Source organism: Antedon mediterranea, chromosome 8 (genome assembly GCF_964355755.1).
Source record: "Antedon mediterranea chromosome 8, ecAntMedi1.1, whole genome shotgun sequence".
NCBI lineage: Eukaryota > Metazoa > Echinodermata > Crinoidea > Comatulida > Antedonidae > Antedon > Antedon mediterranea.
In genome coordinates this window covers 9,491,009-9,504,285 of record NC_092677.1, presented here as the reverse complement: position 1 = coordinate 9,504,285, position 13,277 = coordinate 9,491,009, and positions in this window count along the sequence as shown.

The following is a 13,277-nucleotide window of genomic DNA, read 5'->3' as shown; positions in this document are numbered from 1 at the left end:
TCTGAATTTTTGAAGTGTACAAAGTTTCACTGTGCGCCAACATTTATATATACAGTGAGCCACCTCATTTGCATATTACCATAGAGTTCATCATTTCTCAACAACCAAACCGAAGGCGCTCAGTCATCCGAAATTAACCGAAAATGGAAAAATCCGGGACAATAAAACAGTAAACAAACTAAAAATTGATCAAAATCGATAGTCATTGAAGACACAGTATTGAAATTGGTAATGAATAAGCGACACGATTTCACAACGTCACATGCTGATGATCTCTGATTGGGCAATCTTTACAGAAACTTACTCGCTTAGTCACAAAGGTCGTACTGTGATTGGCTGTAGCTACCTTGTAGAAGGTAGATCAAGATTTTCCATTTTAACGGCTAATCCTTCTGTAAAATCATCATAAGTTAAAAATTGTTATGATTGTTATTTTATATAACAATTTAATTTCGTAGATTTACGTCTAATGCAAATGTCCTTGTTTCATGGAATTTATTTTGTTAATAATAACTTGTTTGGTTCGCACAACCATTCAACGCAATTCAAGGACACGTAAGCGCAATTAATTTGACCAATCACAAGCGATGGATTATTTGAACTCGCTTGCGTTGCATCTAAGTTCATGGGCTGCGTCTTAAAATGAACACAATAGGCCTATGGTGTTCACACAAGCATTTAGGTCTATAGTAAACATATATGTATTCACAAAAATAAAATCAAATATATTGTTGTAGCAAAACGAATAGTTACAGCCTTGGATATTGATATTATTAACACAATAGTTTGAATCTCCCGTACTAAATTTTTTTGTTAGTAATACGACAGCTGGTGGTTCGCCATTTTGCAATTAACTAATTCTTCGTCGGTGACATAGAAAGCCGATAATCTATATAATTTTGCTATAACTTGAACAATATGATGAATATAATAAAAATAAAAACATTTGGTTATCATTTACAATACAATTAACAACTCCCTGGTATTCTTGTGTTTGGTTGGTTGGTTGCGTAGCAAATATGTATTGCGCAATACCGATGTATACAAATTATGGATTGCGACATCACTAATGAAACACTTCCTGGATTGCAGTATTGGTCACGCGTGACTAACTTATGTATGTAAATCTTCTATTCAAACGTAACCCATTGTGATTAGCGGTTGACAAGCGCGTTAGTCTTATCTGCTGAATACAGGACGGATAGAGGTTCATTTTGGTGGGGGAGGGAGAGTGCACAAGAGCGAGCAAATTAGGCTAGATCAAGGGTTCTGGCCTGAAAAAAAAATCTATAATTCCAACATTGTAAGTATTGTACTATATATATATATATATATATATATAAGTACATAAAATAAATCTGAATCTGAATATTGTGTTACTGTTAGTATCATCTTAGCATAGTATATAGGGATTGTTTCGAAAATGTTCGCAATTCGACCCTTTTATTTGTTGATACAAATTCAATTTGTATCATCTTATGGGTTGAAATTTGTAATCTTTCGAAAATTTCTCTTGAAGAAAGGGGCGAAATATCATATTGGCATATTATGAAATAATATTGCTACATACCCGCATATTATGTTATGACCATTTTATAGAGCCGTAGTAACAAGTTTTGTCAAAAATGGTCGATAAAAAAAATATCGACATTAACAAATATGCATATAATATTGAGGTAACATGAGCAGAACACATTATGTGCGTCGGCGCATGTCAAATTATGATTACCAATTATGTAAAAAAATATCAGAGTCGAAATTACATGGATTTTTTCAAAAAATGGCCAAAATAGTCGATCACTTTTAAAAATTCAATTATTATACGATAATATTGCCATATATGCGCGTATATTATGTTATCATCATCTTATAGGGCCATAGTAACTAATTATGTCGAAAAAAAGGGTCGAAATTTGGCCATTTTTCGAAAAATTGCTAAATTTTCCACCTTGGTATTTATCTATTTATCGGCAAAACTGGGTTCTATGGTACTACACGAAGATCATAAAGCAATATATGATCATATACAGCAATATAAACGCATAATAATTGAATTGTTCTATGGTACTATAAGACGATCATAAAGCAATATATGATCATATACAGCAATATAAACGCATAATAATTGAATTGTTCTATGGTACTATAAGACGATCATAAAGCAATATATGATCATATACAGCAATATATACGCATAATTATTGAATTGTTCTATGGTACTATAAGATGATCATAAAGCAATATATGATCATATACAGCAATATAAACGCATAATAATTGAATTGTTCTATGGTACTATAAGACGATCATAAAGCAATATATGATCATATACAGCAATATATACGCATAATTATTGAATTGTTCTATGGTACTATAAGATGATCATAAAGCAATATATGATCATATACAGCAATATAAACGCAAAATAATTGAATTGTTCTATGGTACTATAAAATGATCATAAAGCAATATATGATCATATACAGCAATATAAACGCATAATTATTGAATTGTTCTATGGTACTATAAGATGATCATAAAGCAATATATGATCATATTATACAGCAATATAAACGCAAAATAATTGAATTGTTCTATGGTACTATAAAATGATCATAAAGCAATATATGATCATATACACCAATATAAACGCATAATAATTGAATTGTTCTATGGTACTATAAGACGATCATAAAGCAATATATGATCATATACAGCAATATAAACGCAAAAAATAATTGAATTGTTCTATGGTACTATAAGACGATCATAAAGCAATATATGATCATATACAGCAATATGAACGCATAATAATTGAATTTTAAAAACTTGATATTTTGGCCATTTTTGGGAAAAAATCCATACAGGGATTTTTCGATATATGGCCAATTTTCGACCTTTTTATTTTTCGATACAATTGGGTTCTATGGTACTATAAGATGATCATAAAGCAATATATGATCATATAGGCCTACAGCAATAAAAACGCAAAATAATTGAATTGTTCTATGGTACTATAAAATGATCATAAAGCAATATATGATCATATACAGCAATATGAACGCATAATAATTGAATTTTAAAAACTTGATATTTTGGCCATTTTTGGGAAAAAATCCATACAGGGATTTTTCGATATATGGCCAATTTTCGACCTTTTTATTTTTCGATACAATTGGGTTCTATGGTACTATAAGATGATCATAAAGCAATATATGATCATATAGGCCTACAGCAATAAAAACGCAAAATAATTGAATTGTTCTATGGTACTATAAAATGATCATAAAGCAATATATGATCATATACAGCAATATAAACGCATAATTATTGAATTTTTCTATGGTACTATAAGACGATCATAAAGCAATATATGATCATATACAGCAATATAAACGCATAATAATTGAATTATTCTATGGTACTATAAGATGATCAAAAAATAAAATGGTAAAATTTCCCTGTAGTATAGTACAGGGATTTTTTTCAAAAAATGGCCAATTTTCGATCTTTTTATTTTTCGATAAAACTGGTTACTATAGCACAATTAACATGCGCAGAACCCATTATTCGGCTCTGCGCATGTTTATTATGCTATAGTAACCATTTATGTCAAAACTGGTTACTATAGCACAATTGACATGCGCAGAACCCATTATTCGCTTCTGCGCATGTTTTTTATGCAATAGTAACCATTTATATAAAAACTGGTTACTATAGCACAATTGCCATGCGCAGAACCCATTATTCGCCTCTGCGCATGTTTATTATGCAATAGTAACGATTTATGTCAAAAAATAAAAGAGTCGAAAATCGATCATTTTTCGAAAATTTCCCTGTACTATAGTACAGGCATTTTTTCAAAAAATGGCCAATTTTCGATGTTTTTATTTTTCGATAAAACTGGTTACTATAGCACAATTAACATGCGCAGAACCCATTATTCGCCTCTGCGCATGTTTATTATGCTATAGTAACCATTTATGTCAAAACTGGTTACTATAGCACAATTAACATGCGCAGAACCCATTATTTGCCTCTGCGCATGTTTATTATGCTATAGTAACCATTTATGTCAAAACTGGTTACTATAGCACAATTGACATGCGCAGAATCCATTATTCGACTCTGCGCATGTTTATTATGCAATAGTAACGATTTATGTCAAAAAATAAAAGTGTCGAAAATCGATCATTTTTCGAAAATTTCCCTGTACTATAGTACAGGCATTTTTTCAAAAAAATGGCCAATTTTCAATGTTTTTATTTTTCGATAAAACTGGTTACTATAGCACAATTAACATGCGCAGAACCCATTATTTGCCTCTGCGCATGTTTATTATGCTATAGTAACCATTTATGTCAAAACTGGTTACTATATCACAATTGACATGCGCAGAACCCATTATTCGACTCTGCGCATGTTTATTATGCAATAGTAACGATTTATGTCAAAAAATAAAAGGGTCGAAAATCGATCATTTTTCGAAAATTTCCCTGTACTATAGTACAGGGATTTTTTCAAAAAATGGCCAATTTTCGATGTTTTTTATTTTTCGATAAAACTGGTTACTATAGCACAATTAACATGCGCAGAACCCATTATTCGCCTATGCGCATGTTTATTATGCTATAGTAACCATTTATATAAAAACTGGTTACTATAGCACAATTGACATGTGCAGAACCCATTATTCGCCTCTGCGCATGTTTATTATGCAATAGTAACGATTTATGTCAAAAAATAAAAGAGTCGAAAATCGATCATTTTTCGAAAATTTCCCTGTACAGTACAGGGATTTTTTCAAAAAATAGCCAATTTTCGATGTTTTTATTTTTCGATAAAACTGGTTACTATAGCACAATTAACATGCGCAGAACCCATTATTCGCCTATGCGCATGTTTATTATGCTATAGTAACCATTTATGTCAAAACTGGTTTCATATAGCACAGTTGACATGCGCAGAACCCATTATTCGGCTCTGCGCATGTTTATTATGCAATAGTAACGATTTATGTCAAAAAATAAAAAGGTCGAAAATCGATCATTTTTCGAAAATTTCCCTGTACTATACAGGATTTTTTCAAAAAATGGCCAATTTTCGATGTTTTTATTTTTCGATAAAACTGGTTACTATAGCACAATTAACATGCGCAGAACCCATTATTCGCCTCTGCGCATGTTTATTATGCTATAGTAACCATTTATGTCAAAACTGGTTACTATAGCACAATTGACATGCGCAGAACCCATTATTCGAGTCTGTGCATGTTTATTATGCAATAGTAACGATTTATGTCAAAAAATAAAAGGGTCGAAAATCGGCAATTTATCGAAAATTTCCCTGTACTTATAGTACAGGGATTTTTTCAAAAAATGGCCAATTTTCGATGTTTTTATTTTTCGATAAAACTGGTTACTATAGCACAATTAACATGCGCAGAACCCATTATTTGCCTCTGCGCATGTTTATTATGCTATAGTAACCATTTATACAAAAACTGGTTACTATAGCACAATTGACATGTGCAGAACCCATTATTCGCCTCTGCGCATGTTTATTATGCAATAGTAACGATTTATGTCAAAAAATAAAAAGGTCGAAAATCGATCATTTTTCGAAAATTTCCCTGTACTATACAGGGATTTTTTCAAAAAATGGCAAATTTTCGATGTTTTTATTTTTCGATAAAACTGGTTACTATAGCACAATTAACATGCGCAGAACCCATTATTCGCCTCTGCGCATGTTTATTATGCTATAGTAACCATTTATGTCAAAACTGGTTACTATAGCACAATTGACATGCGCAGAACCCATTATTCGACTCTGCGCATGTTTATTATGCAATAGTAACGATTTATGTCAAAAAATAAAAGGGTCGAAAATCGGCAATTTATCGAAAATTTCCCTGTACTATAGTACAGGGATTTTTTCAAAAAATGGCCAATTTTCGATGTTTTTATTTTTCGATAAAACTGGTTACTATAGCACAATTAACATGCGCAGAACCCATTATTTGCCTCTGCGCATGTTTATTATGCTATAGTAACCATTTATGTCAAAACTGGTTACTATAGCACAATTGACATGCGCAGAATCCATTATTCGACTCTGCGCATGTTTATTATGCAATAGTAACGATTTATGTCAAAAAATAAAAGTGTCGAAAATCGATCATTTTTCGAAAATTTCCCTGTACTATAGTACAGGCATTTTTTCAAAAAAATGGCCAATTTTCAATGTTTTTATTTTTCGATAAAACTGGTTACTATAGCACAATTAACATGCGCAGAACCCATTATTTGCCTCTGCGCATGTTTATTATGCTATAGTAACCATTTATGTCAAAACTGGTTACTATATCACAATTGACATGCGCAGAACCCATTATTCGACTCTGCGCATGTTTATTATGCAATAGTAACGATTTATGTCAAAAAATAAAAGGGTCGAAAATCGATCATTTTTCGAAAATTTCCCTGTACTATAGTACAGGGATTTTTTCAAAAAATGGCCAATTTTCGATGTTTTTTATTTTTCGATAAAACTGGTTACTATAGCACAATTAACATGCGCAGAACCCATTATTCGCCTATGCGCATGTTTATTATGCTATAGTAACCATTTATATAAAAACTGGTTACTATAGCACAATTGACATGTGCAGAACCCATTATTCGCCTCTGCGCATGTTTATTATGCAATAGTAACGATTTATGTCAAAAAATAAAAGAGTCGAAAATCGATCATTTTTCGAAAATTTCCCTGTACAGTACAGGGATTTTTTCAAAAAATGGCCAATTTTCGATGTTTTTATTTTTCGATAAAACTGGTTACTATAGCACAATTAACATGCGCAGAACCCATTATTCGCCTATGCGCATGTTTATTATGCTATAGTAACCATTTATGTCAAAACTGGTTACTATAGCACAGTTGACATGCGCAGAACCCATTATTCGGCTCTGCGCATGTTTATTATGCAATAGTAACGATTTATGTCAAAAAATAAAAAGGTCGAAAATCGATCATTTTTCGAAAATTTCCCTGTACTATACAGGATTTTTTCAAAAAATGGCCAATTTTCGATGTTTTTATTTTTCGATAAAACTGGTTACTATAGCACAATTAACATGCGCAGAACCCATTATTCGCCTCTGCGCATGTTTATTATGCTATAGTAACCATTTATGTCAAAACTGGTTACTATAGCACAATTGACATGCGCAGAACCCATTATTCGAGTCTGTGCATGTTTATTATGCAATAGTAACGATTTATGTCAAAAAATAAAAGGGTCGAAAATCGGCAATTTATCGAAAATTTCCCTGTACTTATAGTACAGGGATTTTTTCAAAAAATGGCCAATTTTCGATGTTTTTATTTTTCGATAAAACTGGTTACTATAGCACAATTAACATGCGCAGAACCCATTATTTGCCTCTGCGCATGTTTATTATGCTATAGTAACCATTTATATAAAAACTGGTTACTATAGCACAATTGACATGTGCAGAACCCATTATTCGCCTCTGCGCATGTTTATTATGCAATAGTAACGATTTATGTCAAAAAATAAAAGAGTCGAAAATCGATCATTTTTCGAAAATTTCCCTGTACAGTACAGGGATTTTTTCAAAAAATGGCCAATTTTCGATGTTTTTATTTTTCGATAAAACTGGTTACTATAGCACAATTAACATGCGCAGAACCCATTATTCGCCTATGCGCATGTTTATTATGCTATAGTAACCATTTATGTTTAAACTGGTTACTATAGCACAGTTGACATGCGCAGAACCCATTATTCGGCTCTGCGCATGTTTATTATGCAATAGTAACGATTTATGTCAAAAAATAAAAAGGTCGAAAATCGATCATTTTTCGAAAATTTCCCTGTACTATATAGGATTTTTTCAAAAAATGGCCAATTTTCGATGTTTTTATTTTTCGATAAAACTGGTTACTATAGCACAATTAACATGCGCAGAACCCATTATTCGCCTCTGCGCATGTTTATTATGCTATAGTAACCATTTATGTCAAAACTGGTTACTATAGCACAATTGACATGCGCAGAACCCATTATTCGACTCTGCGCATGTTTATTATGCAATAGTAACGATTTATGTCAAAAAATAAAAGGGTCGAAAATCGGCAATTTATCGAAAATTTCCCTGTACTATAGTACATGGATTTTTTCAAAAAATGGCCAATTTTCGATGTTTTTATTTTTCGATAAAACTGGTTACTATAGCACAATTAACATGCGCAGAACCCATTATTCGCCTATGCGCATGTTTATTATGCTATAGTAACCATTTATGTCAAAACTGGTTACTATAGCACAGTTGACATGCGCAGAACCCATTATTCGGCTCTGCGCATGTTTATTATGCAATAGTAACGATTTATGTCAAAAAATAAAAAGGTCGGAAAATCGATCATTTTTTGAAAATTTCCCTGTACTATACAGGATTTTTTCAAAAAATGGCCAATTTTCGATGTTTTTATTTTTCGATAAAACTGGTTACTATAGCACAATTAACATGCGCAGAACCCATTATTCGCCTCTGCGCATGTTTATTCTGCTATAGTAACCATTTATGTCAAAACTGGTTACTATAGCACAATTGACATGCGCAGAACCCATTATTCGACTCTGCGCATGTTTATTATGCAATAGTAACGATTTATGTCAAAAAATAAAAGGGTCGAAAATCGGCAATTTATCGAAAATTTCCCTGTACTATAGTACAGGGATTTTTTCAAAAAATGGCCAATTTTCGATGTTTTTATTTTTCGATAAAACTGGTTACTATAGCACAATTAACATGCGCAGAACCCATTATTCGCCTATGCGCATGTTTATTATGCTATAGTAACCATTTATGTCAAAACTGGTTACTATAGCACAGTTGACATGCGCAGAACCCATTATTCGGCTCTGCGCATGTTTATTATGCAATAGTAACGATTTATGTCAAAAAATAAAAAGGTCGGAAAATCGATCATTTTTTGAAAATTTCCCTGTACTATACAGGATTTTTTCAAAAAATGGCCAATTTTCGATGTTTTTATTTTTCGATAAAACTGGTTACTATAGCACAATTAACATGCGCAGAACCCATTATTCGCCTCTGCGCATGTTTATTCTGCTATAGTAACCATTTATGTCAAAACTGGTTACTATAGCACAATTGACATGCGCAGAACCCATTATTCGACTCTGCGCATGTTTATTATGCAATAGTAACGATTTATGTCAAAAAATAAAAGGGTCGAAAATCGGCAATTTATCGAAAATTTCCCTGTACTATAGTACAGGGATTTTTTCAAAAAATGGCCAATTTTCGATGTTTTTATTTTTCGATAAAACTGGTTACTATAGCACAATTAACATGCGCAGAACCCATTATTCGCCTATGCGCATGTTTATTATGCTATAGTAACCATTTATGTCAAAACTGGTTACTATAGCACAGTTGACATGCGCAGAACCCATTATTCGGCTCTGCGCATGTTTATTATGCAATAGTAACGATTTATGTCAAAAAATAAAAAGGTCGAAAATCGATCATTTTTCGAAAATTTCCCTGTACTATACAGGATTTTTTCAAAAAATGGCCAATTTTCGATGTTTTTATTTTTCGATAAAACTGGTTACTATAGCACAATTAACATGCGCAGAACCCATTATTCGCCTCTGCGCATGTTTATTATGCTATAGTAACCATTTATGTCAAAACTGGTTACTATAGCACAATTGACATGCGCAGAACCCATTATTCGACTCTGCGCATGTTTATTATGCAATAGTAACGATTTATGTCAAAAAATAAAAGGGTCGAAAATCGGCAATTTATCGAAAATTTCCCTGTACTTATAGTACAGGGATTTTTTCAAAAAATGGCCAATTTTCGATGTTTTTATTTTTCGATAAAACTGGTTACTATAGCACAATTAACATGCGCAGAACCCATTATTTGCCTCTGCGCATGTTTATTATGCTATAGTACCCATTTATATAAAAACTGGTTACTATAGCACAATTGACATGTGCAGAACCCATTATTCGCCTCTGCGCATGTTTATTATGCAATAGTAACGATTTATGTCAAAAAATAAAAGAGTCGAAAATCGATCATTTTTCGAAAATTTCCCTGTACAGTACAGGGATTTTTTCAAAAAATGGCCAATTTTCGATGTTTTTATTTTTCGATAAAACTGGTTACTATAGCACAATTAACATGCGCAGAACCCATTATTCGCCTATGCGCATGTTTATTATGCTATAGTAACCATTTATGTCAAAACTGGTTACTATAGCACAGTTGACATGCGCAGACCCCATTATTCGGCTCTGCGCATGTTTATTATGCAATAGTAACGATTTATGTCAAAAAATAAAAAGGTCGAAAATCGATCATTTTTTGAAAATTTCCCTGTACTATACAGGATTTTTTCAAAAAATGGCCAATTTTCGATGTTTTTATTTTTCGATAAAACTGGTTACTATAGCACAATTAACATGCGCAGAACCCATTATTCGCCTCTGCGCATGTTTATTATGCTATAGTAACCATTTATGTCAAAACTGGTTACTATAGCACAATTGACATGCGCAGAACCCATTATTCGACTCTGCGCATGTTTATTATGCAATAGTAACGATTTATGTCAAAAAATGAAAGGGTCGAAAATCGGCAATTTATCGAAAATTTCCCTGTACTATAGTACAGGGATTTTTTCAAAAAATGGCCAATTTTCGATGTTTTTATTTTTTGATAAAACTGGTTACTATAGCACAATTAACATGCGCAGAACCCATTATTTGCCTCTGCGCATGTTTATTATGCTATAGTAACCATTTATGTCAAAACTGGTTACTATAGCACAATTGACATGCGCAGAATCCATTATTCGACTCTGCGCATGTTTATTATGCAATAGTAACGATTTATGTCAAAAAATAAAAGTGTCGAAAATCGATCATTTTTCGAAAATTTCCCTGTACTATAGTACAGGCATTTTTTTCAAAAAAATGGCCAATTTTCGATGTTTTTATTTTTCGATAAAACTGGTTACTATAGCACAATTAACATGCGCAGAACCCATTATTTGCCTCTGCGCATGTTTATTATGCTATAGTAACCATTTATGTCAAAACTGGTTACTATATCACAATTGACATGCGCAGAACCCATTATTCGACTCTGCGCATGTTTATTATGCAATAGTAACGATTTATGTCAAAAAATAAAAGGGTCGAAAATCGATCATTTTTCGAAAATTTCCCTGTACTATAGTACAGGGATTTTTTCAAAAAATGGCCAATTTTCGATGTTTTTATTTTTCGATAAAACTGGTTACTATAGCACAATTTACATGCGCAGAACCCATTATTCGCCTCTGCGCATGTTTATTATGGTATAGTAACCATTTATGTCAAAACTGGTTACTATAGCACAATTGACATGCGCAGAACCCATTATTTGCCTCTGCGCATGTTTATTATGCTATAGTAACCATTTATGTCAAAACTGGTTACTATATCACAATTGACATGCGCAGAACCCATTATTCGACTCTGCGCATGTTTATTATGCAATAGTAACGATTTATGTCAAAAAATAAAAGGGTCGAAAATCGATCATTTTTCGAAAATTTCCCTGTACTATAGTACAGGGATTTTTTCAAAAAATGGCCAATTTTCGATGTTTTTATTTTTTGATAAAACTGGTTACTATAGCACAATTAACATGCGCAGAACCCATTATTTGCCTCTGCGCATGTTTATTATGCTATAGTAACCATTTATGTCAAAACTGGTTACTATAGCACAATTGACATGCGCAGAATCCATTATTCGACTCTGCGCATGTTTATTATGCAATAGTAACGATTTATGTCAAAAAATAAAAGTGTCGAAAATCGATCATTTTTCGAAAATTTCCCTGTACTATAGTACAGGCATTTTTTTCAAAAAAATGGCCAATTTTCGATGTTTTTATTTTTCGATAAAACTGGTTACTATAGCACAATTAACATGCACAGAACCCATTATTTGCCTCTGCGCATGTTTATTATGCTATAGTAACCATTTATGTCAAAACTGGTTACTATATCACAATTGACATGCGCAGAACCCATTATTCGACTCTGCGCATGTTTATTATGCAATAGTAACGATTTATGTCAAAAAATAAAAGGGTCGAAAATCGATCATTTTTCGAAAATTTCCCTGTACTATAGTACAGGGATTTTTTCAAAAAATGGCCAATTTTCGATGTTTTTATTTTTCGATAAAACTGGTTACTATAGCACAATTAACATGCGCAGAACCCATTATTCGCCTCTGCGCATGTTTATTATGGTATAGTAACCATTTATGTCAAAACTGGTTACTATAGCACAATTGACATGCGCAGAACCCATTATTTGCCTCTGCGCATGTTTATTATGCTATAGTAACCATTTATGTCAAAACTGGTTACTATATCACAATTGACATGCGCAGAACCCATTATTCGACTCTGCGCATGTTTATTATGCAATAGTAACGATTTATGTCAAAAAATAAAAGGGTCGAAAATCGATCATTTTTCGAAAATTTCCCTGTACTATAGTACAGGGATTTTTTCAAAAAATGGCCAATTTTCGATGTTTTTATTTTTCGATAAAACTGGTTACTATAGCACAATTAACATGCGCAGAACCCATTATTCGCCTCTGCGCATGTTTATTATGGTATAGTAACCATTTATGTCAAAACTGGTTACTATAGCACAATTGACATGCGCAGAACCCATTATTCGCCTCTGCGCATGTTTATTATGCAATAGTAACGATTTATGTCAAAAAATAAAAAGGTCGAAAATCGATCATTTTTCGAAAATTTCCCTGTACTATAGTACAGGGATTTTTCGATATATGGCCAATTTTCGACCTTTTTATTTTTCGGCTTAACTGGGTTCTATGGTATTATAAGATGATCATAAAGCAATATATGATCATATACATCAATAAATTTTAAAAACTTGATATTTTGGCCTTGCCACTTTTTAAAATTGCGATAATATTGTCATATATGCTCATATATTGTGTAATCATCATCTTATAGGGCCATAGTTACTAGTTATGTCGAAAAAAAAGAGTCTAAATTTGGCAATTCTTCGAAAAATTTGCAAAAATTCGACCCTTTTATTTATGACATAACTAGACTATAGCTTTATTTAGACTAAAACAATATCTTTACGTCTATTTAATTC